At 43.5% G+C, this 26,157-nt stretch overlaps 1 protein-coding gene across 10 annotated transcripts in view; it reads left to right on the top strand.

The window, feature by feature from the left end:
* PLEKHA7 (pleckstrin homology domain containing A7) overlaps positions 1–26,157 on the top strand; it is a 224,904-nt gene that overhangs the window by 103,760 nt on the left and 94,987 nt on the right. The window contains exon 1 of one of the 10 annotated variants that reach the window (XM_043580761.1): positions 12,829–13,034. The exons of the other annotated variants lie outside the window; for them this stretch is intronic. The gene's annotated coding sequence lies outside the window, so the exon portion shown is untranslated. Of the gene's footprint in view, positions 1–12,828; positions 13,035–26,157 lie in introns of those variants that run through there. 10 annotated transcript variants of the gene reach the window in all.

The following is a 26,157-nucleotide window of genomic DNA, read 5'->3' as shown; positions in this document are numbered from 1 at the left end:
CCCCGCCTACCCATTTTTGTGCTAAATTTGTATTAAACACATTTCTCCAAAATCAAACCCATTGAAACAAAAAATTGTTTCCTCTAGAATAATCTTGCCCAGTAGAATTTTTCTATGGAGATGAAATGTCCTTGGCTATTCTTGTCCTTTTGCTCTTTAACTTGGATTTAAGATGGGTTTGTGAAGCTACATGAAAGCCCCATGAGACCTTGATTGGTTTCACATTGAATTTATAGATTAATTTAGGGGAAGAATCAACATCATTACAACATTGGGGTTTTCTAGTTCTCCTTTCATTTAGGCCTTTTAAAATATTTTTCAGTAATGCCATATTTTTCTCCATGAAAGTTCTGTCAGAGGTTCATACACAGCAAAGTGACCAGCATAGTTCTGGATTTTAGAATATCAGCTGGCTGTCCATGAGGACAGTGGACCAGAGAGAGGGGCATCTAGAAACAGGGAGGTCAGTGAGGAGGCTGTTGAGAGAAGATGAAGTTTGGATTTAGGCCTGTGTGAAGGGAGAGGATCCAACACATGCCAGAGATGTTTCCTAGGAAGAGGGGATACGGCCACCTTAATTCTCCCAGGGCAAAATAAGGCAGAGTGATGATTACACTTGTTGCCATTTACGGATAGCTCACTGCTACTGGCCAATGAACATGCCATCTTGTTATGGCCACCATTGCTTCTCTTGATGCTACAAGGTAGCCATTATTACTTCTGTCCTCCAGACGAGGAAGCTAAATCTCAGAGAGGTTAAGTAACTAACCCAAAGTCACCCAGCGGAACAAAGCATATGTTTAAATCTAGATCTACTCCTGCTCAAAGGCCACTGAACACCCGTCTAATCTTGGGTCCTTTCAGAGTTTATTGGAAGTACTTTATGAAAATATCCCAGACCTTTTGAATTTTATGACTGAAATAAAAATGACTAAAATCCTGTTCTCATAGTCAGAAAATTAAATTTGAATGTTTACCTAGTTTTATAATGTTTGATAAAAGATCTAGACACGTCTGGATTTATGAGATCTATAAAATTTGAGTTGTGGAAGGGGCAGGAGGGAGGGCTTTAGGGGACGTAGATCATGTGACTCAGTGGAAAGCAGCAGAAGTATTTTTGAATTCTGAAAGTGTTTCTGGTCATGTATTTCTGGGTAACATTTTGTTGATGTTTTTCTTCCATTGGTCAGACCAAAAAAATGAATAGCCTTAATTAAAATTTCTATTGTCTTTGCCACAGAGGAAGGGAGCCTTTCCGTGGTTGTCATGGTGATGTCTGAATGACACCGTTGAAGTGGGTAGTGATTGCCATCCAGAGCCCTGAAATGAGCATTTATCATTTTCCTTGCCCACTGAGAGGCTTGCGGGACGAAACTGCACATTTCCTTAATCGCCTCTTAAATTCACATTTGAGCCAAATGCATGTGTGTGCGTGTGCCGGGGAATACACTCTGCTGCAGCCATGGTTAGAATCATCAAGTCTGAGACCCCATTTCTATTTGCTTTGTGCTTCTGAAGCAAAATGGCATATGTGAGGTGCTCATGAAAACTCTCAGAAAGTAGTTAGGAACTACCAGCCTTTTGCGTGGCACAGCGGGACAGCTCATGAGGGAGGCCTCCTCCCTGTCCCAGCTCTCTTGCCCGGCTCCCAGGCACTCAACAGTTTTGCCTGACACACCTTCTCTGTAGGCAGCCCATTTAAAGGGGCTTGCATTTAATGCCTGGCAACTTTAAATGCTGCCACTTAACCACCCATCCTCCGCTGTCCCTCCCTGCCCCCAGCAGCCTCACTGGAGCCGTCATGCTGCATGCAGCCACAGTGCAGCTGTTTCTGACAGTGAAACCAGGCTCTTTCGCTGGTTTTGGGATTTCTGCACAGTGTGTTTGGAGTATAGAAAGGGGAATGGGAGAAGAGTGATGTACAGCTGGATAATCTGGATGGGTTTTTTCGGTTCTGTATGTGAGGTTGCCCTCTACCCAGGCCTGAGAGGATGGAACAATGACTCCCTTCCTCCCCAATGATGCCATGCAGCTGCATATAATGTAGTTGGATTTTCCAGAGCTCTGTCTGTAGGTGAGATTTCCCGCAGGTCTAAAGAAAACAGGCCTATGACACCTCCCACCCGCAATTAGATATCTGTGCTATAACCTTTCACTTAGAGTGGTGTTGTGACAGAGGGTAAAGAATTTGCCATCAGAGAAGCTGGTGCAAGTCTTCACTCCACTTCCTGGCTAGCCATGTGAACCTGGACAAGAACGTAACCTCTCAGAGCCTTAGTCTCTTCTGTAAAATGTAAAATGATAACAATGACAGTAACTATCTTTCCAGGCCACTGTGTCTCACGAGATGATGCTTTGTCAGCTGTAAGTGCTGTATAAGCTGTAAATTCTAATTCATAATGCTTATATTGTATACTAGGCTGTGTGCTGTAGAGTCAGAGCAACTGACAGGCAGAGTAAGATCAGAATAAGATGGTAAATGTGTGATCCCAATATTGTGATCCAATATGCACCCAGCAGGCACTTAACTCTGCCTGGTGTCAGGGAGGGCTTTTAGGAGGAGATGACCCTTGTGCTAACTTGAAGGAAAGATAGAAGTTAGCCAGAAAGAGAGACAGCCTTCAAGAAAAGGGAATGGTGTTCGCAAAGACACTGAGGCACCACTGGAACCTAGGTATCCTCAAGAGAGAGTGGTAAACCATGAGGCAGGAAACAGGAGCGTGATGCTTGCCTTTATCCAGAAGGTGAGGAGAGCCATTGGATAATTTTGAGACAAGGAGTGACATAACTTGTAGGTTTAGAGATATGTGTGGAGGATTGTTGAAAGTTAGTAAGGAATAGGTGGGTGAGTACAGAGAATGATGACCTTAGAGGCTGCTGTAGTTATCTCAGTGAGAGTGCTACAGGGATGGAGAAGATGGACTAGTTGGTGATATGGAAGTAGAGTTGACTAATCTCTGACAGGGAATGAGGGAAAGAGGTAGGATAATTTCTGGCATTTCTAAATAGTGACCCTATTGGCATTTGGAGAGGGACAGATTTTCATTATTCAGGACACTGCTATTTAGCAGCCTGGGTCCCCTCCCCACTAAATGTCACATAATTATTGTCACAACAAAAATGCTGCTGCCATTTTTCCAAATGCCCCTGGTTAAAAACCACAAAGGTGGTGGTTTACCACCATGGGTATGGTAGGAAGGGCTCCATTTTGAAATATGTGGATTTAATGGTACCCATTGTTGTACAGCTGGATAATCTGGATGGGTTTTTCGGTTCTGTATGTGAGGTTCTATATGTGAGGAGACATCTTGGTAGAGGTGTCCTGTAAGCAGTCGGAGGTAGGGATCCAAGGCTCAAGAGAGTGGACAGCACTGGAGATAAAGCTTCAGGAGTCATACCGATGGCAGTGAATGAGATTTCCCAGGGAAGATAGCATGAGAAGGGGGAGGTGGGTGGCAGAACCTTGGGGACCATCTTGTATCTTGCTTGATCTTGTGAGCTGGAGGGGGAGTGAGTATTCCAGGACCCATAGGGAAGGGGAAACTGAAGTTCAGTGAGAGCAAATGACTTTTCCTAGTTTCTCTTTTAATCAGTTTTGGCACAGTCAGTGTCCAGATGAGGCTGAGGAGAAGTGGATTTTGCCCCTTCAGTTGAGGGCTCTTTTAATGTCTTACTTTATAGCCAATTGGACCAAGGGTCTCAATGACTGGGCTGTTCGTATCACTGTCTCACCTTGGGTTTAGAAGTCTTTGTGTCTTAGTAAGGAGCCTTCTCAAGATTTGCTTTTTTCCCTGCAATGGCGAATTTTTCCTTGGCACCCTCTGTTTCTTGGTTCACTGATTAATAGACATTTGAGGAATTGCAGGGAGACCTTTAACATGCATTAGATACCATCACTAGCAGAGAAAGTGATTCACTGAGCTCTCTCTCCGCTGTCTGCATCTCTCCCTGCCAACAGAGTTTGATGTTGGGAAATTGAGTCTGGACCCGGAAAAGCACAGTATAAACCTGTGATTCAGCCAGCGGACATGCAGCTATGGCCCAAGTAGGGGGTGCTGGGGAGAGGTGGATGGTGAGGAGGCTTCTACTCCCATGTCCTTCACGTTACCCTCCTCACAGGTAGGAGTCATTCTGGGTTAAAGATCACTACAAGCAAGTTCTGGGCTCTGACTTCTAGGCTTTCCACCAGTTTCCGTATTTTCAGCCAGAGTGTTGGGACTTCTGGACAGGGATGTAGAGGGCTGGTGGTTTATTTTTCAGAGATTCTAATAAGAATGACTTCTTCTATTAAGCCCTTATCCAGTGGCAAAGTTTTCTTCTTGCCATGGAAAAGTAAGAGCCGATTATGCTGTTCGTCTTCATGGGAAATGGTCTACCCTTTGACTCCAGCTCTGCAGTTAAAGACCTACGCTTAAAACTTGGCTCTGTCCCTACTTCGCTGTGTCATGTTGCACAAACCCCTTAAGTTTTCTGATCTGTAAAATGGAGATAATAGTACCCACCTCCTAGGATTATACTGAAGAATGAGATCATGCCTGCGGAGTGCCTAGAATATAATATGCTCATGGAAGTTACAGTTTGGGTTGTCTCTTTGATGTGGTTCTTTGTCCGCCACTTCTCCTTGCTGCACGTATTTTTGGCTCTCTGCAGAAATCTGGCACTCCGGTGCAGTGGCCCACTATTTAGGGATGTAGAGAGCTAGTAGGTTTTCTTTAGGGAGAAGAGACTTCTCCAAGACCAGCTACCCTTATTGTTTGTCTCCTTGATACCAGGAGCCTTGTAGAAGGTCTTCCACAAAGCTGTGGGGCTGCAACTGGAGCCCAGCTCTGGCTCCAAACCCACACTCTCCTACTGTCTCCCCTCTCTCAGTCCTGCTTTACCCCCTGTCCTAAAAAGTCAAAAAGAAATAACTAGAATAAAGCCAGAAAAATCTGTCAGGGTATTCCGGCTGGGCTCAGTGGTTCACTGGAACCACTGAAACTGGTTTCAGTTTGTTCACTGGAAAGTCCGGGTACTCTGGGTCCTGTGGGTCAGGCGCCTTCTTCCTGCTGTGTTTCTTGACCTGAGGCTCCCTTCCTGAATGGGCATCACTAGGAAATTAAGAAGGAAACTGGTTTGGGTGGGGGGTTTCCGAAATCATCCCATTTCGTCCTTTTCTAGAAGTGACATAGGCAGAGAGAGCCCCTCCCTGACCGGATGTCTGGAGTCCTTCTCCTTCCCTCTACCCCCTGCACTGTGGGTGGAATGGTCCCCCTGTGTAGGGTCATGGAGGGATGGAGGGATGCTGTGTGTTTGGGCCTCCAGAGCCCCTTTGGTCTGTTAACACCACTGCTAACAGACCCTTAAAGGGGCAGGAGTGGCCAAGTGAGAAAGCAGCCCTGGAGGCTGGAAGGGTGCCCTAACCAGGACAGCTACACGAGGCTCCTCCCACTGGAATGTGGCTGGACTACTTTACCTCTCACAACGCACCAACAGCTTTATCTTTTCCAAACAAAGATCCTGTGCTTTAATTCCTCATGGACATCCCCTGGGCTCTGGGCACAGCTAGCCCTCAGATCTGTGTGCTGATACTTTACAGCACACCCCTGGTTTATGGAGTAAAGTACTAAATGTCCAGATTTATGTGGGTCATTCTGTGCTGCGCACCTGTGAGTGAGCTCATATGGATGGATGACTTTGTGCCTGTTCTTGGTTTCCTCCTTTCGTTACTGCCCTGACCTGAAGGTAGCATGGGAAAAGTTGCTAGCTGGGTCCATTACCAGAGAATTACCACTTCCCTGTCAGCACTTGCTCAGCCTTACCAGTGTGGAGGTGACAAGGAAAAAGGGAATCTAGTAGAGCAGCACCTAGGGCTCTCTGTGTTAATCACCTCCTAGCTTTACCCATTTTACAGATGAGGTGACTGCCAACCACACAGAGTCTGGTACAGAGTCATGTTTCTTTGTTTTCCCACCAAAATATCTCCTAATGCTTAGGATCTCTTCATCTTAGCCATGTACTTCAGATTTCACATAATTGCTAAATGGAATGTTTCATGGGTTTTTAGATTCGTAGAGCAGGGAAGGAGCATAAGGCCATTTTGGCAGATTACAGACCTGGGGTTTGTGTTCTTTCTTTAGCAACATCATGCCAGATGGTTTTTGGCCTAGGCTTGAGAACTTCCACCAACAGGAGGCAGCCAGTCAGTCTGATGTTCAGAAGCCACTCTGACTTTGACATCGTTAGACACATAATTCCTAGAAAAATATGCTTCCCAGTGATTCCACCCACTGATCCTTGTTTTAACATGTTGATCCTCAGGGGACAAATCAAATTACTCCTTATGATAGCTCTTCAGAGATGATGACAACAGTCCTGTGCCCTGAATCTTCACAGACCATAAAACTCCTGCTCCTTCAGTGATGTGGCTTTGACCCATTATGCCCTTCACAGTTCTGGCTTGTCTCTCCTGGACAAGCTCCAGCTTTTCACTCTGGCCTGTATGTGTGGTTACCAGAAGTGAACCCAATATTCGGGTGGGATCTGATCAGTTCAAGCTAGAACATTTTTACCCCTCTTATTTTGGACTCTGTACTATTGAGTCCCAAGGTCCTAGTAGCCTTGTGACAGCTTTCCACACTCTCGACTAGTTGGGTTTGTAGTAGATCAAAGCCACTAAACAAACACAGATTCTGTATTGTTTCCTAGGGCAACCATAACAAGTTAGAGCATCAACAGTATTGGTTGGAAGCTCTGAGGGAGCATTTGTTCCCTGCTTCTCTCTTTGCTTCTGGTAGCTGCTGAGAATTCTTGGCATTCTTTGGCTTATAGATGCTTCGCTCCAATCTTTGCCTCTGTCTCCACATGGCGTCCCCCACCCCTCCCTGTGTGTGTTCTATATGCCACTTGAATCCAGACCAACAGCTCTGAATTTCTGTGTAAGACCTTTTTACCAGATACAAGGATTCCCAGCAAATGTATTTTTCATGTTTGTTAGTAGATATTAGTCACTGAAAAGATGGATTTTGTGTAAGGCCTGAAATTAATTTTAAAACAATGTATGATGCTTTTTCATAATTCTTATTGCCTTGTTTTCAGGAAGCTAGTGTTAATTTACAATAAGTAATAACTATGACCTTGAGCAATTCCCTGACCTCCTCAGACCTCAGTTTTCTCATTTGTAAAACAAAGAGATTGGGTGAGGCAAGCTCTGTGTCATTTTTAGCACTAAAACTCAATACTGTGATTTCTGGAAAGCAAGGGTTACCCTTTGTGATAAAAGGTTTCAACCTGGCTTAATAAACTGAAATTTTACAGCTCTTGACTAAGCAGGCAGATTATGATTCATGAATCTGGAAATCTGAAAAACTCTACCCTTTTGTTCACCTTTGACAGGATGTAGAGACTAAGTTATTTATTACATGTTTCCACTCTCTTCTTGATTACTCACATAGTATAATATGGGATTGGCATGTATTTGGCTCTCAAATATTTGTTACATGAATGAATGAATATCCTTATGTCACATACCATTAGTGGGAGCAAGTAAGGCAGTATCATTCTGGTCTCATCTAGTAAGTGTGGGCCTTTTAAGATTCTGGATGATGATTAAAGTCTCCATGCCCAACCTGGGGCTTGAGCTCATGACCCTGAGATTAAGAGTTGCATGTTCTACTGACCGAGCCAGCCAGGCACCCCCTGAATGTTATTTTTAAAAGACGGTGGCAATGTTTCAAAGTTGCTTTCTGGAGCAGTTTCCTTATCTGTGATATGAGTGACTGTTGAGGTCTGGACTCCAGGGCTTATGCTCTAAACACCACAGCAGAATGTGCATTTTTTCAGGTTGAAAGAGATCTGTGACCTTGTCCCAGGCATCACTTGGTCAGATGCTTTTCTGTTGCAGGAGCCCCACCTGCTATCATTAGCCCTGTGGGTCTCCATAAGCAGTTGCGGCCACTGGTACCTCTCTTCCTTTGGATTCTTTAGGGACCTTTATTGACAGTGCCTCTTTGGGTTTTTCACTCTGTGGAAAAAAATAGTCTGTTGGCTATCTTGGGTCTTACTTTTTTCAGGAGACCCTACAGGGAAGGCTAAGGACAAGTTCACTTGCCATTATTGCTAGGAAGAATCTTCTTCTAAAACCTTTTTCTTTTCTTTTCTTTTCTTTTCTTTTCTTTTCTTTTCTTTTCTTTTCTTTTCTTTTCTTTTCTTTTTAATGTGAGAGCGACATTTTGTGGCCTTTGTTTGCCATCTTCTTTCAGTTCTCAGTCTTATGCAAGCAATCTTCATTCTTTAAAACAGGTCTCCTAGGGGCGCCTGGGTGGCTCAGTCGGTTGAGTGTCTGACTTCGGCTCAGGTCATGATCTCGCGGTCTGTGAGTTCAAGCCCTGCGTCGGGCTCTGTGCTGACAGCTCAGAGCCTGGAGTCTGTTTCAGATTCTGTGTCTCCCTCTCTCTCTCTGCCCGTCCCCTGCTAATGCTCTGTCTGTCCATCTCTCTCTCTCTCTCTCTCTCTCTGTCAAAAATAAATAAACATAAAAAAAATTAAAAAATAAATAAATAAATAAAACAGGTCTCCTTCCTCAAAGGAAGAGCTTTTCTAGAATCAGTGGTGGTGGTCCAAAATAGTACAAAAACTCAATGTTTGTAGTGGATGACAAAAAAGTTGATTATGTTTATGCTCTCCAATTTGTTTTTGGAATACTAGCCTATTCTGTTTATCTTTGATTTTCTCCATTTTGGTTGAAATATGGGTACAAAGAAATTGCTGTCCTGTAGGTAAATTAGAAATATAGGTGTGGGGCTCCTGAGTGGCTCAGTCGGTTGAGCGTCTGACTTTGGCTTAGGTCATGATCTCACAGTTCCTGAATTTGAGCCCTGCATTGGGCTTTGCACTGATAATGCAGAGCATGTTTTGGATTCTCTCTCTCCCTCTCTCTCCGCCACTCCCCTGCTTATGCTCTCTCTCTCAAAAATAAATAAACATTAAAAAAACACAGGTGTGATGATAAATAGTGCTAGGTGTACAGTCTCAACATTGAGAAGCAGTACGGAGTGGTAGGGACTGCACTGAACTAGAAGGGCCATTCCACTTCTCATGGTGGCCCATTGTTGCCACAGTTTTGGTTTTTCCAAAGCAAGCTAGATTTTTATATGAAGTGTTCATATTTTTTAATGCCTTTTAAAAACTTTATTTATTTATTTTGAGGGACAAAGACAGAGGGAGAATCCCAATCAGGTTCTGCACTTACAGAGCAGAGCCCAACGCAGGGCTCAATCCCATGACTGGGAGATCATGACCTGAGCTGAAACTAAGAGTTGAACACTTAGCCAACTGTGCCAACCAGGCACCCTGAAATGTTCCTACTTTTAAACTTTGACTCAATTTAAATAATCTGTAGTGGCTCAAATAAAATTAATTTTGGAGACAAATGGGTTTGCAGGTCATCAATTTGAAACCTCTAATACATGTTTGGGACAAACTGACATATGGATGGGCTCCTAGGTCATCTCCGTCTATAGGTTGGGCTGGGCTGGTCTGGTCTCATGCAGGGTTCTAGGGAAGCTATGGAATAATACATACAATTTTATTCTATTTATGTAATTTTTTTCTAAAAAGACGTGTATGTAAAATTTAACATGTATTTAAAAGTTTCAGAAAGGCAAAAAAACCAAATGATACTCAAGAAACTAGTCAAGGTATTGCTCCTGAGATTGACACAGAATTGGAGGGAAGAAAGGGAACTTCTGCTTTTTTATATTTATTTATTTATTTATTAAAAATATTTTTTTAATGTTTATTTTTGAGAGAGAGGCAGAGAGAGCAGGAGAGGGGCAGAGGGAGAGGGAGACACAGAATCCGAAGCAGGCTCCAGGCTCCAAACTGTCAGCACGAGCCTGATGCAGGGCTCAAACTCACGAACCACGAGATCATGACCTAAACCGAAGTCAAATACTGAACCGACTGAGCCACCCAGGTGCCCTGAACTTCTGCTTTTTTCAGCCTTCTATAACACAGTAATTTTTGGAAGGTAAAATGGGGAGAGTCATTGGGATGTATAATTGCTTCATAAAGACTATGAGCCTTCAGTGCTGACGGTGTTGAGGAAGGAAAGAAGTAGTATGGTTCAGAGTGATCAGGAAGGACTGCTGGAAGAAGAAGGGGCCTTGATGGTTGGACAGAATCCACTAGGGAAGACAACAACAGCAGCCAAAGCCCAAGGGTAGCCCAAGGGGACTGGGGAACAGTTGCATCTGGCAGAAGCTGAAGCTAGAGAGAAGTGGTAAGAGGTAAGGAGGCTTTCGAAGTGAGGAGGGTGGTGTCTAGCAGGAGATAATGGAATGTTTGCTGTGCTCCAGCATGATCCATCTGGCAACAAGGACAAGGGAGTCTGTAGGCAGGGCCATAGGGTAGGAGTCTCTCATGAGGCCTCTTCTGGCTCCCAGGCAGCTGCCAATGATCCCTTCTAGGGTGTTGCCTGGCGAACGGAGGCTATATCTATATACCTGATGAATAAGCTCGTGGCACTTCCTGTTCCTCCACTCCCAAGAGTGTGGACTTTGGAAACTTGCCCATCTCTGCTGCTGCTTGATGTGGTTCCTCTACCTCTGAAGCCAACATGTCTCTCCAGACATTTTGGAGATTCTGTGGAGCCACTGGCCATTGATTAAAATGTAGCTGCTGAGAAGAGGCCCATACTCTGGAGGCAGGTAGTTCAGGACTTGAATTCTGACCTTGCCAGTTACTGGTTATGTGGCCATGGGATGGCACTTGATCCCTTTGAGCTTCAATATCTTCTGTGCAAAATGGGGATAAAGTGATTTACCTTCTAGGGTTGTTGTACTTGGCAGCTCAATACCTAGCAAATAGATGTGCCTTCCTTTACTTTTATATTATGGTACCCAGTCTGATTTGTAGTTATAGATTTGTATTATTTACATTTAATATATAAAATATATACTTTTTGTATCTATTTATGACCATATCAGTCTATTCTGTTGGGTTGTAAGCTCCTACTCAGGGGGGGTAATTATGTTCTAATCATTGTTTTACCTCAAAGCACTCAGAGTGCTAAGAACATAGTAGGTCTAAATAAATGCTGGATAAGTGGAGTCTGTGTTCTTTAACCTACTCCAGTCTTTACAGCAATTGACTTGTGATCCATCAGGATGTGTTTGTAGGCTAGGGCATATCTCCCATGTAGTTAAAACAAGTTTTGTCAGGCCAAATGCCCTTGTTAGGATGATGTATCAGGATGGCTTGTGAGTCATTTATTATTTCATTCCACTGTGGCACATCTATAGTTTGTGGGCCTTGATGTTCATATAATTTAGAAAGTCTTCTTTTAAAATATTTAAAACCTCAGGGGTGCCTGGGTGGTTCAGTCAGTTGAGTGCCTGACTCTAGCTTTCGGCTCAGGTTCATTGAGACTGAGCCCCATGTGGGGCTCCCCACTGTCAGTGTGGGATTCTCTTTCTCCCTCTCTCTCTCTCTGCCTCTCCCCTGCTTGTGGCTCTCTCTCTCAAAATACATATTAAAAAATGATTAAAATATATGAAGTTTCAGAAGGCATGTAAACACACTGCTAGGGCCTTTTCCATGGCCTTAGAAGGGACTTGTGGAAGTGAGGGGTGCTAATGCTTGAGCTTCATTAGTTTCAAGGAAACCATCCCTTCATTTAAAGGTTCATAGAGGGGCGCCTGGGTGGCGCAGTCGGTTAAGCGTCCGACTTCAGCCAGGTTACGATCTCACGGTCCATGAGTTCGAGCCCCGCGTCAGGCTCTGGGCTGATGGCTCAGAGCCTGGAGCCTGTTTCGGATTCTGTGTCTCCCTCTCTCTCTGCCCCTCCCCCGTTCATGCTCTGTCTCTCTCTGTCCCAAAAATAAATAAACGTTGAAAAAAAAAATTTAAAGGTTCATAGAACACTCACTGTAGGCAATAGTAGGAATTATGAAGGATAAGGAGATTTCTAAAAGGGAAAAAATGGTGGTAATGATTACAGATTTTAGTAAAAATGTAGACATCCAAGTAGACTCAGAAGAAAATCTCCTGTATGTATTTGATATATATTCAATATATATTGAGCACCTGCTGTGTGCTAGGCACTATGTAGTCATTGGAACATAGCTATGAAAACAGTCCTTGTCCCATGGGGCTTATATTTCATGTGGTCACCTGCATCATAACTTGTAGACCTACTTAGGCTGCAGTGAAGATCCAGTCTTGATCTGAGGCTATGGCACTAAAGCCACAGGCAGTAAAAGCACTTTAATGCCCTAGTTTCCCTTTCTGACTTTTCTCCATTCTCCTCTCCAAGCCTCTTCTGAGAGGGAGAGCCACATGGTTAAATCTGTGCTCAGAGGAGTTCAGCCATCCCAAGCTGTGATGAAAGAATCCTAGACTGTTACCAGGGGGAATGGGTATGATGGCTTGTAACCACTCAGCCCCTTCCCTGCCCTGACCATGGGATATAGTGATAAGGAAGCCATCATTTCTCCACCAAAGGTTCTGTGTTGGGGCTGATTTTAGCCCAAAAAGGTAGCAGATCAAAACTGAGTGAGCAATTCATTAAGACTCCAAAACTCCTGTGTGGAGGTGTTTCTTATGTCCTGCTTCTAGAGGAGCAGCCAACCCCACAGTATCCAAGAAGGACAGAAGAATCAGGAGACATGAAGTGCCTGCCTCCCTGTTTACCCCCAGCCGGTGCTCCGCTTGGCCAAAGCGGGGTGGTGACTCAGAGCTGGAACAGTGTTCCTGTGTTGTTGCCAGATACTGCGTGGGGGCTGGGGAGGAAGGAGAATGAATGAGTAGGAGCAAGTGGCTGCTGGATTTGTAACACCTTGGGAAGCAGCTGCTCCAGAACTGAAATTGAGAGTAGGCGGGCTGTGAGCCTCCGCCTCACCTCTGCAGGCAGCTGGGCCCTCCTTCCCTGTCTGACCGAAACCCGGGTTTTCATAAGGCTGAGTCTGGGGAAGAAGACACAATCCTTCTGAACATGGAGCTCAAGGAGAGAGTGAATGTCTCTGCCACCTTTCCCGGCGAGATTGGGAGAGCAGGTTAGTCCTGTACGGATTCCACAGGGACTCAATTCACTGCGATGTTTTCTGATTCATGGAAGTCCAGTAATGACTGAAAGGGAGTTTTTGATGGCTTGGTTGGGAGTGCCTGCAGTTAAAAAGAAACCCCCAAAACCAAACAGTTCAATTTAATTGAGAATTAATAGGACAGAAGTACCATTAAGTACACCTCCTTGATGTCATTACAAAGGATTTTCTATTGGCAAGTCAGATTGGGGAGGATAGCTGTTCTGCCTCGTTCTTTTGTGTTTCAATTCTGTGTAGTATTGTTTCAGTTCAGTCTGTTGTCTCGGGCAGTCGTCAGAGATGAACCTCAGCATCTTAGGATGTTACAGTTGGAAGATCTCTATAATATCACCTGGTTCATCCTTCTCATTTTGCACTTGAACCCGACATACTGAAGAATATTAAACAGAAGCATAGAGCTGGGTGTTCTCTGAGGTCAAAAATGTTTCCAGTGAAGTTTTAAAACTTCTGTCAGTGTGTCCCTGACTCAGTGCAGCTTGCTGGGGAGGTGGTTTTTCTTGGGCTGTGCTTTCTGAACCTTGGGACTTGACCCCAGTGAGGGACAGAAGTGGGGCTGAAGGCAGGCGCCTACTGATCTTAAAGTACTTTGCCTGGCAGGCAAGTTCTTTAAATAGAAGTTTAAACTGGAGGCCGGATAGTGTGCCTTAATTCGAAAGGAAGAAGATGTGTTCTGGAGCCGCTGTCCTATGGCAGGCTAATAATGCTTGAGTTTGCAACATGGAAAAAGGCAAAACAACTCTATTAGTGTGGAGTTTTAGAGCTAGCAAAAGAAAACTACAACAGAAACTAAACAGCGAGTGCTGCAGGCCAGGTCCATTATCAGTACTCTTCACAACTGCCTTGCAGAGTTGGAATTGTCTTCTCTTTTTTTGCAGATAAGGAAACCGACACTCAGAAAGGTCACTAACTCATTCAAGGTTGTGCCCTGCCAAGTGTGCAGAGGAGCTGGGATTTGAACCACAGTCTGTAATGACTCTGAACAGCAGCCTGGGGTTCATGCTTGGCAGGCCCCATGTGGTCTCTGCAGATGCAGAGTCTAACCTCATTGGACAGATAAGGAAACCAAGACCTAGAGAGGCTGAGTGTTTGCTGGGGGGTGTGGAACTGTTTGGTAGTAACAAAGCTGGTACCTCAGCTTCTATTACATTTCTTCTTTGCCATATTTCTTTAAAAATAGAGCAGGAGGCTATCTGGGTTTGATTTCCTCATTCTGTCATGAGTTTGGCTTTAATATTTTCATGGTTATTGATGTCCTGTGAAGTCAAAATTAAAACTTCCTATTAACCAAGTAGCAACCCTAAGTACAGGGGCACCATGTGGGAGCTCAGGAAGAAGGCAGGTCTTCAGCATGGGCTACTGGGTCAGAAGAGGTAATTTATGGAATGAGTTGACCACTGAGTGGATCTGAGAACATCTGGAGAGTCTAATGAAATACAGAGCATTTCAAATCATGCTGGAAGACTTCAGTCTGTTAAATCCAGAGTTTGGAAACGATAGCTCTTTTTGCAAGATACGTGAGCTTTGAGTTTGCTCGGTTGTTTTGTGACTCCTTTTATGCCCAACTCTGTCTGTGCCAGGCTCTGCCCCTTTAGCACTTTTGGATGGGAGAGCAGGTACTGACTGCTCCTTCAGGTGGTAGGTCTGGTGTTTATCTGGATTTCAGTGTCTGTGCTTAGTTGGGTATGTGAATAAAAGTCAGGTATGGACATTGTGGGAGTTGGGAAGGCTGTTGCTTGGTCACCATGCTCCCCAGAGCTGGTGAGGTCTATCAGCCTGGCTGTAGGGGTTTTTATCAGGGCCTGCAGACCCCTATCTCCCCCACTCTCTCTGGAAGAGCCATGATGGGTTGGGCTGCTGCAATCAGAAAATGAGGTGGGTTTTGCACAGCCTTTCCCTGAAAGTACTGTGTTTGTGCTGAGGCTATTGAGATAAAGGAGTTCAAGTGCCTGCTCCATGGGTATTACTGTTCTGTGCTGCAAGAGATACACAAGAAATAAGTGAATGATGGCTCCCAGCCCTCCAGGAACTTAGGATCTCACTGGGGGTAGGGAGAGAGGGAGGAGAACAAATACACATGAAGTAAGTAGAGAGCAATATAAGAGATAGCATATAATCAGTCACCAAATTGTAGGTTTCATACCAAATACTCTCCCAGTTCACAAAAGGGAGATACAGGTGATGTTTGTATTATCCTCCTGTGTGTTTTTAATCACTCAGTAATTTCCTCTCGGGTGTTTGCATTCCGTTCTTTGATTCTCTCTGTTGAGTGTATTAACCTCCTTTGCGGGGGTGGGGAGGGGTTGGAAGGGGGGGCCAATTTCTCCAAATTATATTGTAACATGTTGGGAGAGAGCCAAGGATGGAGCGTTCTTGGCATGTTGGTGTCTCATCTTTCTTCTGTCACTAAGAGCAGAAGCCACTGCCCTCTGATGGCTTATGATCCTTTAGATTCTTGTCTCTTTGTTACTTTTGTCCCAACTTCTGTAGGTTTAGCTGGCCTATTTGGAGGCATGGTTTCACTTTAAGGTAGGAATCTCCTTAGTCATTTCTCATTCATTCATTCATTCATTCAGCAAATATAACAGTGCCAGATGCTGTTATAGGTCAATAAGGGCAGTGAAAAGACAGACAAGGTCCATGCTCTCCTGGAATATACAAATTAGTCAGGGAGACTGACAGCTGTCAAAACATATAAGTAAGAAAAATGACAATAATTAAAATAGGGTGACTTGATATGAAGTGACTGGGAGCATACCCCAGTGGGTGGTTGGGAAGGGCTTTGAGAGAGTGATAATTCTGCCAATGTCTGAATGACAAGGAGGCTGTTAGGAGAGTATGAGGGAAAGAGCTTCCAGGCTAAAAGGATAGCTAATACAAAGGTTGTTAAGTCAGGAAGAGCTTGGTGTTCAAGGAGCAGAAAGGGGGCCAGTGTGACTGGGGCGGGATGGGGAAGGAGGAGAGAAGACATACATTGCACAAGATGATGATGCAGCTTGTCAGGGGTCAAGTCACCTAGGGTCAAGCCAAGGTAGAGAGCTTGAATTTTACTCTGTGATGTGGAGCCATTGTAGGGTTTAAAGGAGAAGTGTGACATGATTTAACTTGCATTTGAAAAGACCCATCTGGCTTCCAGTGAGGAGAGTGGGTGGTCCAGAGGCCAGGATGGAAGCAGAAAGAGCAGTTAGGCTGTTGCAGTATCTTATCTAGAGATGATGAGGTGTTGGCTGTAGAGCTGGGGAGAAGTGGGTGCATTCAGAGATGTCTTGTACATTGAGGACACGGGGCTTGTAATGTAGTGTGTGTGCAGGTTAAGGTAGAGCAAGAAATGGAGAGTGACTCCTAGGTTGCTGGATAGTGATGATGCTGTTAATAAAAATAGGGAAGACTGGAGAAGGAGTACCCGGTTTGCTGGGGTGGGGAGAGGAGGCTCATTCTGGTTGTGCCCTGTTAAAATTTGGTTGCCTGTTAGTTGTTGCCATAGTCAAGGCACATGTTCAGGGCCAGCAAATGTTAACTGAGAACCTTCTGTATGCCATTCATTTTGCGAGGCTCTTTCATATATGTCCCTCATTTATCCTCACAAGAACTTTTTGGAAGGATATTATTACTATTCCCTATTTTCAAAAAAATTTTTTTTAATGTTTATTTATTTCTGAGACAGAGACAGAACATGAGTTGGGGAGGGGCAGAGAGAGAGGGAGACACAGAATCAGAAGCAGGCTCCAGGCTCCGAGCTGTCAGCACAGAGCCCGACACGGGGCTTGAAATCACAAACCATGAGATCATGACCTGAGCCGAAGTCGGTCACTCAACCGACTGAACCACCCAGGCGCCCCATTATTCCCTATTTTCAAAGGGGAGAACTCAGGCTCGGAGAGGTGAAGTGGCCTGCTCTGGTTTGAACCCAGATCTTCTGACCCTGGGGCTCAGGGTGGACATTGAAGGAGGCTGGTTAGTGCAGTGTTGATGGCTTTCATTTGGAGAGAGGTTATGTTGGCTCATCAAGGCCTGAGTCCCATGATTCTTGAAGAAGGGCCTATCAGAGTAATGCCCATGTGTAACGAGCTGTTGAAAATCTTGACATTTTCAAAATAGTGCAAGCTCTAAAGACCATTTCAATAAGATTCCCAGTCCCCTTAGGAAATGCCACTTTGTACTAAACGAGCACGTGACACTTTGTACTAAACGAGCAATTTTATAAAAGTGTTAAAATAAAAGGAACTTAGAAATGTTGAGGGGATGTAAGGATGCTGTTTCAGCCTTTGGTTGCCACCTCTTTACTCTGTGGCCCCAGGAGGAACTGAAGAAGACAAGGAGGCAATTTCTTGTGTTCTTGGAGTTTTGGTTACCAGTTTTAGGACTTAAGTAGGAGCATTATTAGGTTACCGACGGTCCTTGGTTTTCTTGAGACATTGGGACTTAGAACAAAGATAGTAAGTGCCTTAACAAGCCTGGAGGCCACGCTGCTTGTGGCATCAGACCTGCAAGGTGATAGATACTCTTACAGTATTGGGGGAGCCACACTGACGAGCCAGAGGGGCCAGAGTGGCAAATGCTGCTAGCATACCAATGAGAAGAGCCTTTGATAGAGTCCCTCCTTAAGCTTTGAGACTGGATACATTCTCACATTTTAAGGTGTTTCTTCTCTTTATATCTGGGTCAGATCAGAGCCCATGCTGACAGTGCAGGTTTGTCCCACACTCAGCATATCAATCCCACCACTATCAGAAAACCAGATTGATCAGGGTGCTTTGAGCACCAGTCACATAACTCCAGAACTTCCTGCTATGGCAAAAGAAATTGCCATGCTAAGTAGTTGGAACCTTCATATTTAACGGACCAGAGTCTTGCTGCTCACATTATAGTCAAAAACTGTATGAATAGAAAATTAATGTTGTGAGAAACTATAGGACCTGTTTACATTTTGACTAGTCCTGTCTGTGATTGGAGGCAGGTTCTTCCTTATATTGAGCTCAAATCGTTTTCCAGATCTCTCTGGTCCTCACTCTGTCCTCTTGTCAAATCTCTCGTGTTTGCTGTTGGACTTCTTTGGGGCCTAGCCCAACTCCTTTCAGGTCCAGGGCTTGTGAAGATGTGCTTATTTATGTGGATGGTTACCTATGGCCTGCCTTCAGGGGGATCATCCTTCCCTGCAACCTTCTGTGCTCCCTGGTCCTCTCCCAGGTGAGACTGGCTGCCATCCATCTTGGAGGGGCTGTTCCTGGGAGGATGAGCAGGGTCTGAGAATGAAGCCTAGCTTATGTTTTACCTCATTTGCCAAGTTACTTACTTTCTCAGTAGCCTGAAGAGAGATAGAAGCCCTTGAATGGAGGAAAGAGAGTTTTTGTGCTCCCTTGAAACCAGCCACCTGGCTCCCAGCCGGGCCATCTCCATCACTACGAAAGAGCAAGGTGGCAATTCAGGTTTAAGAACAGGTATTTCAGGGGATTTGTCTGTGCCTGCTAAATGTGTCTTGAGACAGGATGATAGGACATGAGATTCTTCATGGATTTTAGAAAATCAGGAAATGGAGCAGGGTGGGGGCTTTTGGGCTGAGGTTGGGGACAGCAGGTAAAGTCAAAGGACTTTGCAATCTCCAAATGGGTGTAAGGACCCAGCATTGAGCAACCTTTGTTTGGTGAGGGTGAGCCTGGGTCAGCAGAAGGAGACCAGAAGGGTGGTGGTGTGCAGGAACGCAGGACGCAGGAGTTGGCTGCCATTGTGGGCAGGTCATCCACCCTTTCTGAGCCTCACTTCCTCACCTGTGGTCTGGTGTGATGAAACACAGCCTGCCTCGCTGGGTATTTGGGAAGATTAAATAACCCAAGTACCTAACACTTCTTTTGCTCAAAAAGTGCTGAACCAGAAGCTCTGCCATTAGCAAGCTGGGTGGGTTTGATCAGAAATAATCATATTTTAAGACCTCAGTATTCAGGAGGTATTACTCTGGTTTATCTCTTTTCTCAGTGTCTGAGCCCCCTTTTTTCCCTTTAATTCAGTGTTCCAATAACAACATATAACCCAGATCCTCAGTTCCCTTATGTGTAGCATGGGAATAAAAATATCTTCCTTGCCCACCTCAGTGGAGGGTGGGAGGGTGAGATATGATGAATATGACCATACTTAAAGCTTTATGGAAATTCAGGAAATGGTAGTGGTGACGCTGTGGTTGATAACTTTTTTTTTTTTTTTTTTTTTTTTGCAAAAAGGGCAGCATCTATATCAGGGAAGAAAGGTTGGGGAACTGCTTCTAGATCTGATCAAATAACAGCTCTATTTTTGTCCACTTTAAAAATCTATCTTTCTTCTAATGTTGGAATGTAAACTTCATCTTAGTGTCTAAACCTTTCAGCTCCAGATTCATTCACCCGAAACTCTGGGCTTATTTAAGCTAGTACAAGTTGGGTGTGGGGAGCCCAGGAGTTGCTATTAAGGTCATGCAGCATATATGAAGTGGTTGCTGGATGCTGGATGCTGGATGCTGCTCCAGGCATATGGGAGATTCACTCTTTGTGTGTTTATCAGAGATCCACCTCGCGGACCTTGAAGTAGGACCACACAGGTGCTGTCATTCAGAAATTTGGTCCTGGGCACAAAAGAAGGAGGGAAGTGCAGAAGAAGAGGGGGAGGGAATAGCAGTGGATGGTACTGTTTTTCTGATGCTTTGTCTTTAGGGATTTCTGGTCTGCCCATAGACTCCTAAGGGAAGGGGACAGCAGGTTATCATGCAGAGAATAGCAAATCTAGAAATCGAAGACTGGGATTTATGTCCCAGTCTTATCACTTATTGATGAAGTTATCTTTTTTTTAATTTTTAAATTGAACTTTATTGAGGTATAATTTACATGTAATAAAATGCACCATTGTAATTTTAGAGTTGGATGAGTTTTGATAACTGTGCATTTCATGTTAGCACCATCAAAAACAAAACACAAAACATTTCTGTCACCTCTGAAAGTTTCTTTCTACTCCATTCCACTCAACCCCCACCTTTCACCACTAGTCCCAGACAATCACTGATCTTTCTTCTATACCTGTAATTTAGATTTATCTTCCTGGAGTTTTATAAAAGTGAAATTATACAGAAGTATTTATTCTTGTTGACCTTCATTTGCTCAGCATAAATTTTTTGGTGGTTCAGCAACAAAGCAGTTCATTTCTTTTCATCCCTTTGTAGCATTACACTGCATGAATAGTTTGCATAGCATGTATTTCTATTTACTTTTTGGTGGACATTTGGGTTGTTTCCAGTTTTTTGCTCTTGCATATAAGGCTGCTATGCTTATTGAAGACAAGGCTTTGTGTGGACCTATATTTTCACTTCTCTTAGATACCTCAGAGAAGGTATACAAGTGGGTGTTTATAAGAAAATGTCAGGTTGTTTCCAAAGTATTGGCACCATTTTCTATTCCTGCCATTAATGTATGAGATTTCCAATAGATCCATACCCTTGCTAACAACCTTTTAAAATTTTAGCCACTCAAGTATATGTATAGTGATATCTCATTGTGGTTTTCATTTGTATTTTCTTGATGACTGGTAATGTTTGGTCATTTGTGAATCTTCTTTTGTGACGTGTTGAAATGTTTTTTCTATTTTGAAAACCAATAGTCTGTCTTAATATTACTGAGTTGTAGGAAGTCTTTCTATATTCTGGATACAAATCCTCTGGTATTTGTATGTATTGAGACTATTTTCTCCCAAGCTGTGCCTTGCCTTTCATATTTTTAATAGGTAAGAGACTATAGATGAGTAAGGTTCCCAAAGTATAAGAGGCCATGAAATAATTTGAATTTTTAATAGGTAAGAGACTATAGATGAGTAAGGTTCCCAAAGTATAAGAGGCCATGAAATAATTTGAATGAATGAAAATGTTAAATGTATATATAAAATGAGTAAGTTTTGTATGCCAATCATAATTTCGTCCAGTCCAAGGCTATTTCTTTTTTTAAAATTTTATTTTTAATTTTAAAAAATTTACATTCAAATTAGTTAGCATATAGTGCAACAATGATTTCAGGAGTAGATTCCTTAGTGCCGCTTACCCATTTAGCCCATCCCCCCTTCCACAACCCCTCCAGTAACCCTCAATTTGTTCTCCATATTTATGAATCTCTTCTGTTTTGTCCCCCTCCCTGTTTTTATATTATTTTTGTTTCCCTTCCCTTATGTTCATCTGTTTTGTCTCTTAAAGTCCTCATATGAGTGAAGTCATATAATTTTTGTCTTTCTCTGACTGACCAGTTTCACTTAGCATAATACCCTCCAGTTCATCCACATAGGTACAAATGGCAAGATTTCATTCTTTTTGATTGCTGAGTAATACTCCAGTGTGTGTGTGTGTGTGTGTGTGTGTGTGTGTGTGTGTGTGTATACGCACCACATTTTCTTTATCCATTCATCCATTGATGGACATTTGGGCTCTTTCCAGACTTTGTCTATTGTTGATAGTACTGCTATAAACATGGGGGTGCATGTGTCCCTTCAAAACAGCACACCTGTATTTTGTGGATAAATGCCTAGTAGTGAAATTGCTGGGTCGTAGGGTAGTTCTATTTTTAGTTTTTTGAGGAACCTCCATACTGTTTCCAAAGTGGCTGCACCAGCTTGTATTCCCATTGATGAAGTTAACTTGAACAAGTCACTTAACCTCTCTGACCCCTTTCCCATTCATAAAATGGGGGTCGATGGTGTTAATAGATAAGAGGTATAAGGAAAGGTTTTGTAGACTGGGGAATCCTTGAAAAGTAATAGTGGATAGTGCTGTTGTTGCTTTATTATTACTCCCATTGTGAACAGAGCATTTTTTTTTCTTCCAGGTGGCAGTGAGGCAGGGAATTTAAAATTCCCTGGTGAATGGAAGTGACTCTCTAAAAGAACCTGGATATTTAAAAAAAGGGGGGGGGGGTATTAAGCCTAACCTTTGAACATGGTGCAAGTGTTTATTTAAGTTTTTTAAAATGTTTATTTATTTTTGAGACAGAGACAGAACATGAACAGGGGAGGGTCAGAGAGACAGGGAGACACAGAATCTGAAGCAGGCTCCAGGCTCCGAGCTGTCAGCACAGAGCCCCATGTGAGGCTTGAACTCACGGACCGTGAGATCATGACCTGAGCCGAAGTCTGACGCTCAACCGACTGAGCCACTCAGGCGCCCCAAGTTTATTTTTTTAAGTTTATTTATTTAGAGAGAGTGCATGCATGTGAGCGGGGGAAGGGCAGAGAGAGAGGGAGAATCCCAAGGAGGCTCTGCACTGTCACTGTAGAGCCAGAGCCTGATATGGGGCTCAAATTCACCAAACCATGAGATCATAACCTGAGCCGAAATCAAGAGTCGGACAGTTAACTGACTGAGGCACCCCATTTTATTTAAAATTGGTGCAAGGATTTCTGAACCAGGTGTTGCTGGGGCCTGCTTCTCATCCTTCTCTAGATGCTCATGCCTTAATTCTGCTTTTTTGTGAAGATCTGAATGTTTTCTGCCAGAGAGAGTCCTAGGATTCCCAAAGACTTGCTTCAAACCAAGAGCTGGGAATTTGGAAGCTGGAGTGGTTGGGAGGGGTGAAAGTGTGCAGGCAGTAGTACACAATCACAGGGCCAAGGAGCAACCTGTCCTGATGGCTTTGACCGCTTCACATTTGGCTTATTAGAATTCACGAGGCTCTGAACTCAATGCCGACTTACCCCAGACACCAGAACACAGGACACTCTGGCTGGCCGCCAGGGCAGAGTAAGAAAATCTTTGTAGGTGTAGAGACTTTTCCCCCCTTTTTTTAACCTTTATACTATGCTCATTAAATCTAATCTCTGGGTAGCCCCATGCTCAGTTTGGAGATGGGGCTAATACCTTAACACTAATAAACTGAGATGATATATTGACTCTGACAGTGAAAGCATTTTAATCATTTGTATTAGGAGCCTTAAAAAATGACCATGCCCTTTGATTAAGTAATTTTACCTGTGGAACCTTAACCCAAGGAAATAATTTGAATTGCAGGAAAAGCCTGTACTAAAAGATGTATAGTGCACCTAATATGTCCAGTAGAAGAATGTAAATCTTTCTAGAATGTAAGCACCATGGGGGGAAGGGCTTTTTGTTCTCTCCATCTCCAGCACTTAAAGCAGTGTCTGGCACACAGATGGCCAATGAACATTTTTTTTTAATTTTTTTTTCAACGTTTATTTATTTTTGGGACAGAGAGAGACAGAGCATGAACGGGCGAGGGGCAGAGAGAGAGGGAGACACAGAATCGGAAACAGGCTCCAGGCTCCGAGCCATCAGCCCAGAGCCCGACGCGGGGCTCGAACTCACGGACCGCAAGATCGTGACCTGGCTGAAGTCGGACGCTTAACCGACTGCGCCACCCAGGCGCCCCGACCAATGAACATTTTTTAATGGTTATAGAAAAAAAATTTACATCCATATGATGAAACTGTTTTACAGGTTTAACCTATCTGGAAGTAGAGCATTCCTATGAAACTTTGTGTGTGTGTGTGTGTGTGTGTGTGTGTGTGTGTGTGTGTGTGTATGTGTGTGTGTATTTGCCAAATTGGTTTCCATACAACACCCAGTGCTCATCCCAACAGGTACCCTCCTCAATGCCCATCACCCACTTTCCCCTCTCCCCCACTCCTCCATCAACCCTCAGCTTGTTCTCAGTATTTTAGAGTCCCTTATGGTTTGCCCCCTTCCCTCTCTGTAACTTTTCCCCCCCCTTCCCCTCCCCCCCAGTCTTCTGTTTCTCAGGATGAGTGAGATGAGTTTTACATATGAGTGAAAACATATGGTATCTGTCTTTCTCTGTATGGCTTATTTCACTTAGCATAACACTCTCCAGTTCCATCCACGTTGCTACAGAGGGCCATATTTCATTCTTTCTCATTGCCACGTAATACTCCATTGTGTATATAAACCACAATTTTTTTTTCAATATATGAAGTTTATTGTCAAATTGGTTTCCATACAACACCCAGTGCTCATCCCAAAAGGTGCCCTCCTCAATACCCATCACCCATCCTCCCCTCCCTCCCACCCCCCATCAACCCTCAGTTTGTTCTCAGTTTTTAAGAGTCTCTTATGCTTTGGCTCTCTTCCACTCTAACCTCTTTTTTTTTTTTTCTCCTTCCCCTCCCCCATGGGTTTCTGTTAAGTTTCTCAGGATCCACATAAGAGTGAAAACATATGGTATCTGTCTTTTTCTGTATGGCTTATTTCACTTAGCATAACACTCTCCATTTCCATCCATGTTGCTACAAAGGGCCGTATTTCATTCTTTCTCATTGCCACGTAGTATTCCATTGTGTATATAAACCACAATTTCTTTATCCATTCATCAGTTGATGGACATTTAGGCCTTTCCATCATTTGGCTATTGTTGAGAGTGCTGCTATGAACATTGGGGTACAAGTGCCCCTATGCATCAGTACTTCTGTATCCCGTGGGTAAATTCCTAGCAGTGCTACTGCTGGGTCATAGGGTAGGTCTATTTTTGATTTTTTGAGGAACCTCCACACTGTTTTCCAGAGCGGCTGTACCAGTTTGCATTCCCACCAACAGTGCAAGAGGGTTCCCGTTTCTCCACATCCTCTCCAGCATCTATAGTCTCCTGATTTGTTCATTTTGGCCACCCTGACTGGCGTGAGGTGATATCTGAGTGTGGTTTTAGTTTGTATTTCCCTGATGAGGAGCGACGTTGAGCATCTTTTCATCTTTTCATGTTGGCCATCTGGATGTCTTCTTTAGAGAAGTGTCTATTCATGTCTTCTGCCCATTTCTTCACTGGGTTATTTGTTTTTCGGGTGTGGAGTTTGGTGAGCTCTTTATAGATTTTGGATACTAGCCCTTTGTCTGATACGTCATTTGCAAATATCTTTTCCCATTCCGTTGGTTGCCTTTTAGTTTTGTTGATTATTTCCTTTGCTGTGCAGAAGCTTTTTATCTTCATGAGGTCCCAATAGTTCATTTTTGCTTTTAATTCCCTTGCCTTTGGGGATGTGTCAAGTAAGAAATTGCTACGGCTGAGGTCAGAGAGGTCTTTTCCTGCTTTCTCCTCTAGGGTTTTGATGGTTTCCTGTCTCACATTCAGGTCCTTTATCCATTTTGAGCTAATTTTTGTGAATGGTGTAAGAAAGTGGTCTAGTTTCATCCTTTTGCATGTTGCTGTCCAGTTCTCCCAGCACCATTTGTTAAAGAGACTGTCTTTTTCCATTGGATATTCTTTCCTGCTTTGTCAAAGATTAGTTGGCCATACTTTTGTGGGTCTAGTTCTGGGGTTTCTATTCTATTCCATTGGTCTATGTGTTTGTTTTTGTGCCAATACCATACTGTCTTGATGATTACAGCTTTGTAAGGCTAAAGTCTGGGATTGTGTTGCCTCCTGCTTTGGTTTTCTTCTTCAATATTACTTTGGCTATTGGGGGTCTTTTGTGGTTCCATGCAAATTTTAGGATTGCTTATTCTAGCTTCAAGAAGAATGCTGGTGCAATTTTGATTGGGATTGCATTGAATGTGTAGATTGGGTTGTATTGACATTTTAATAATATTTATTCTCCCAATCCATGAGCATGGAATGTTTTTCCATTTCTTTGTATCTTCTTCAATTTCCTCCTGTGAAACTTTTTGTAAGACATAATGGTGTAAAGTAAAGCAGCAACTACTATAAATTATATGGAAAAAAATTTGAGCATTCCCAGATCCCCAAAATAACCTCTTAGGTCTTTCTTTCTTTCTTTCTTTCTTTCTTTCTTTCTTTCTTTCTTTCTTTCTTTCTTTCTTTTAATGTTTATTTATTCATTTTTGAGAGAAAGAGAGAGAAGGAGGGAGGGAGAAAAAATACAAGTGGGGGAGGGACAGAGAGAAAGAGACAGAATGTGAAGCAGGCTCCAGGCTCTGAGCTGTTAGCACAGACCCCATCTCTGGGGCTCGAACTCACCCACCACAAAATCATATCTGAGCCAAAGTCAGATGCTTAACTGACTGAGCCACCCAATTTCCATTTTTAGGCTTTTCTGACACCTTAGGACACACCTTATTAATAGATGCACAAAATAAATCGAGATAAAACACAGATGCTCA

Source organism: Prionailurus bengalensis, chromosome D1 (genome assembly GCF_016509475.1).
Source record: "Prionailurus bengalensis isolate Pbe53 chromosome D1, Fcat_Pben_1.1_paternal_pri, whole genome shotgun sequence".
NCBI lineage: Eukaryota > Metazoa > Chordata > Mammalia > Carnivora > Felidae > Prionailurus > Prionailurus bengalensis.
Note: the sequence above shows the minus strand (reverse complement) of the source record. Positions and strands in the feature narration are given on the sequence as shown.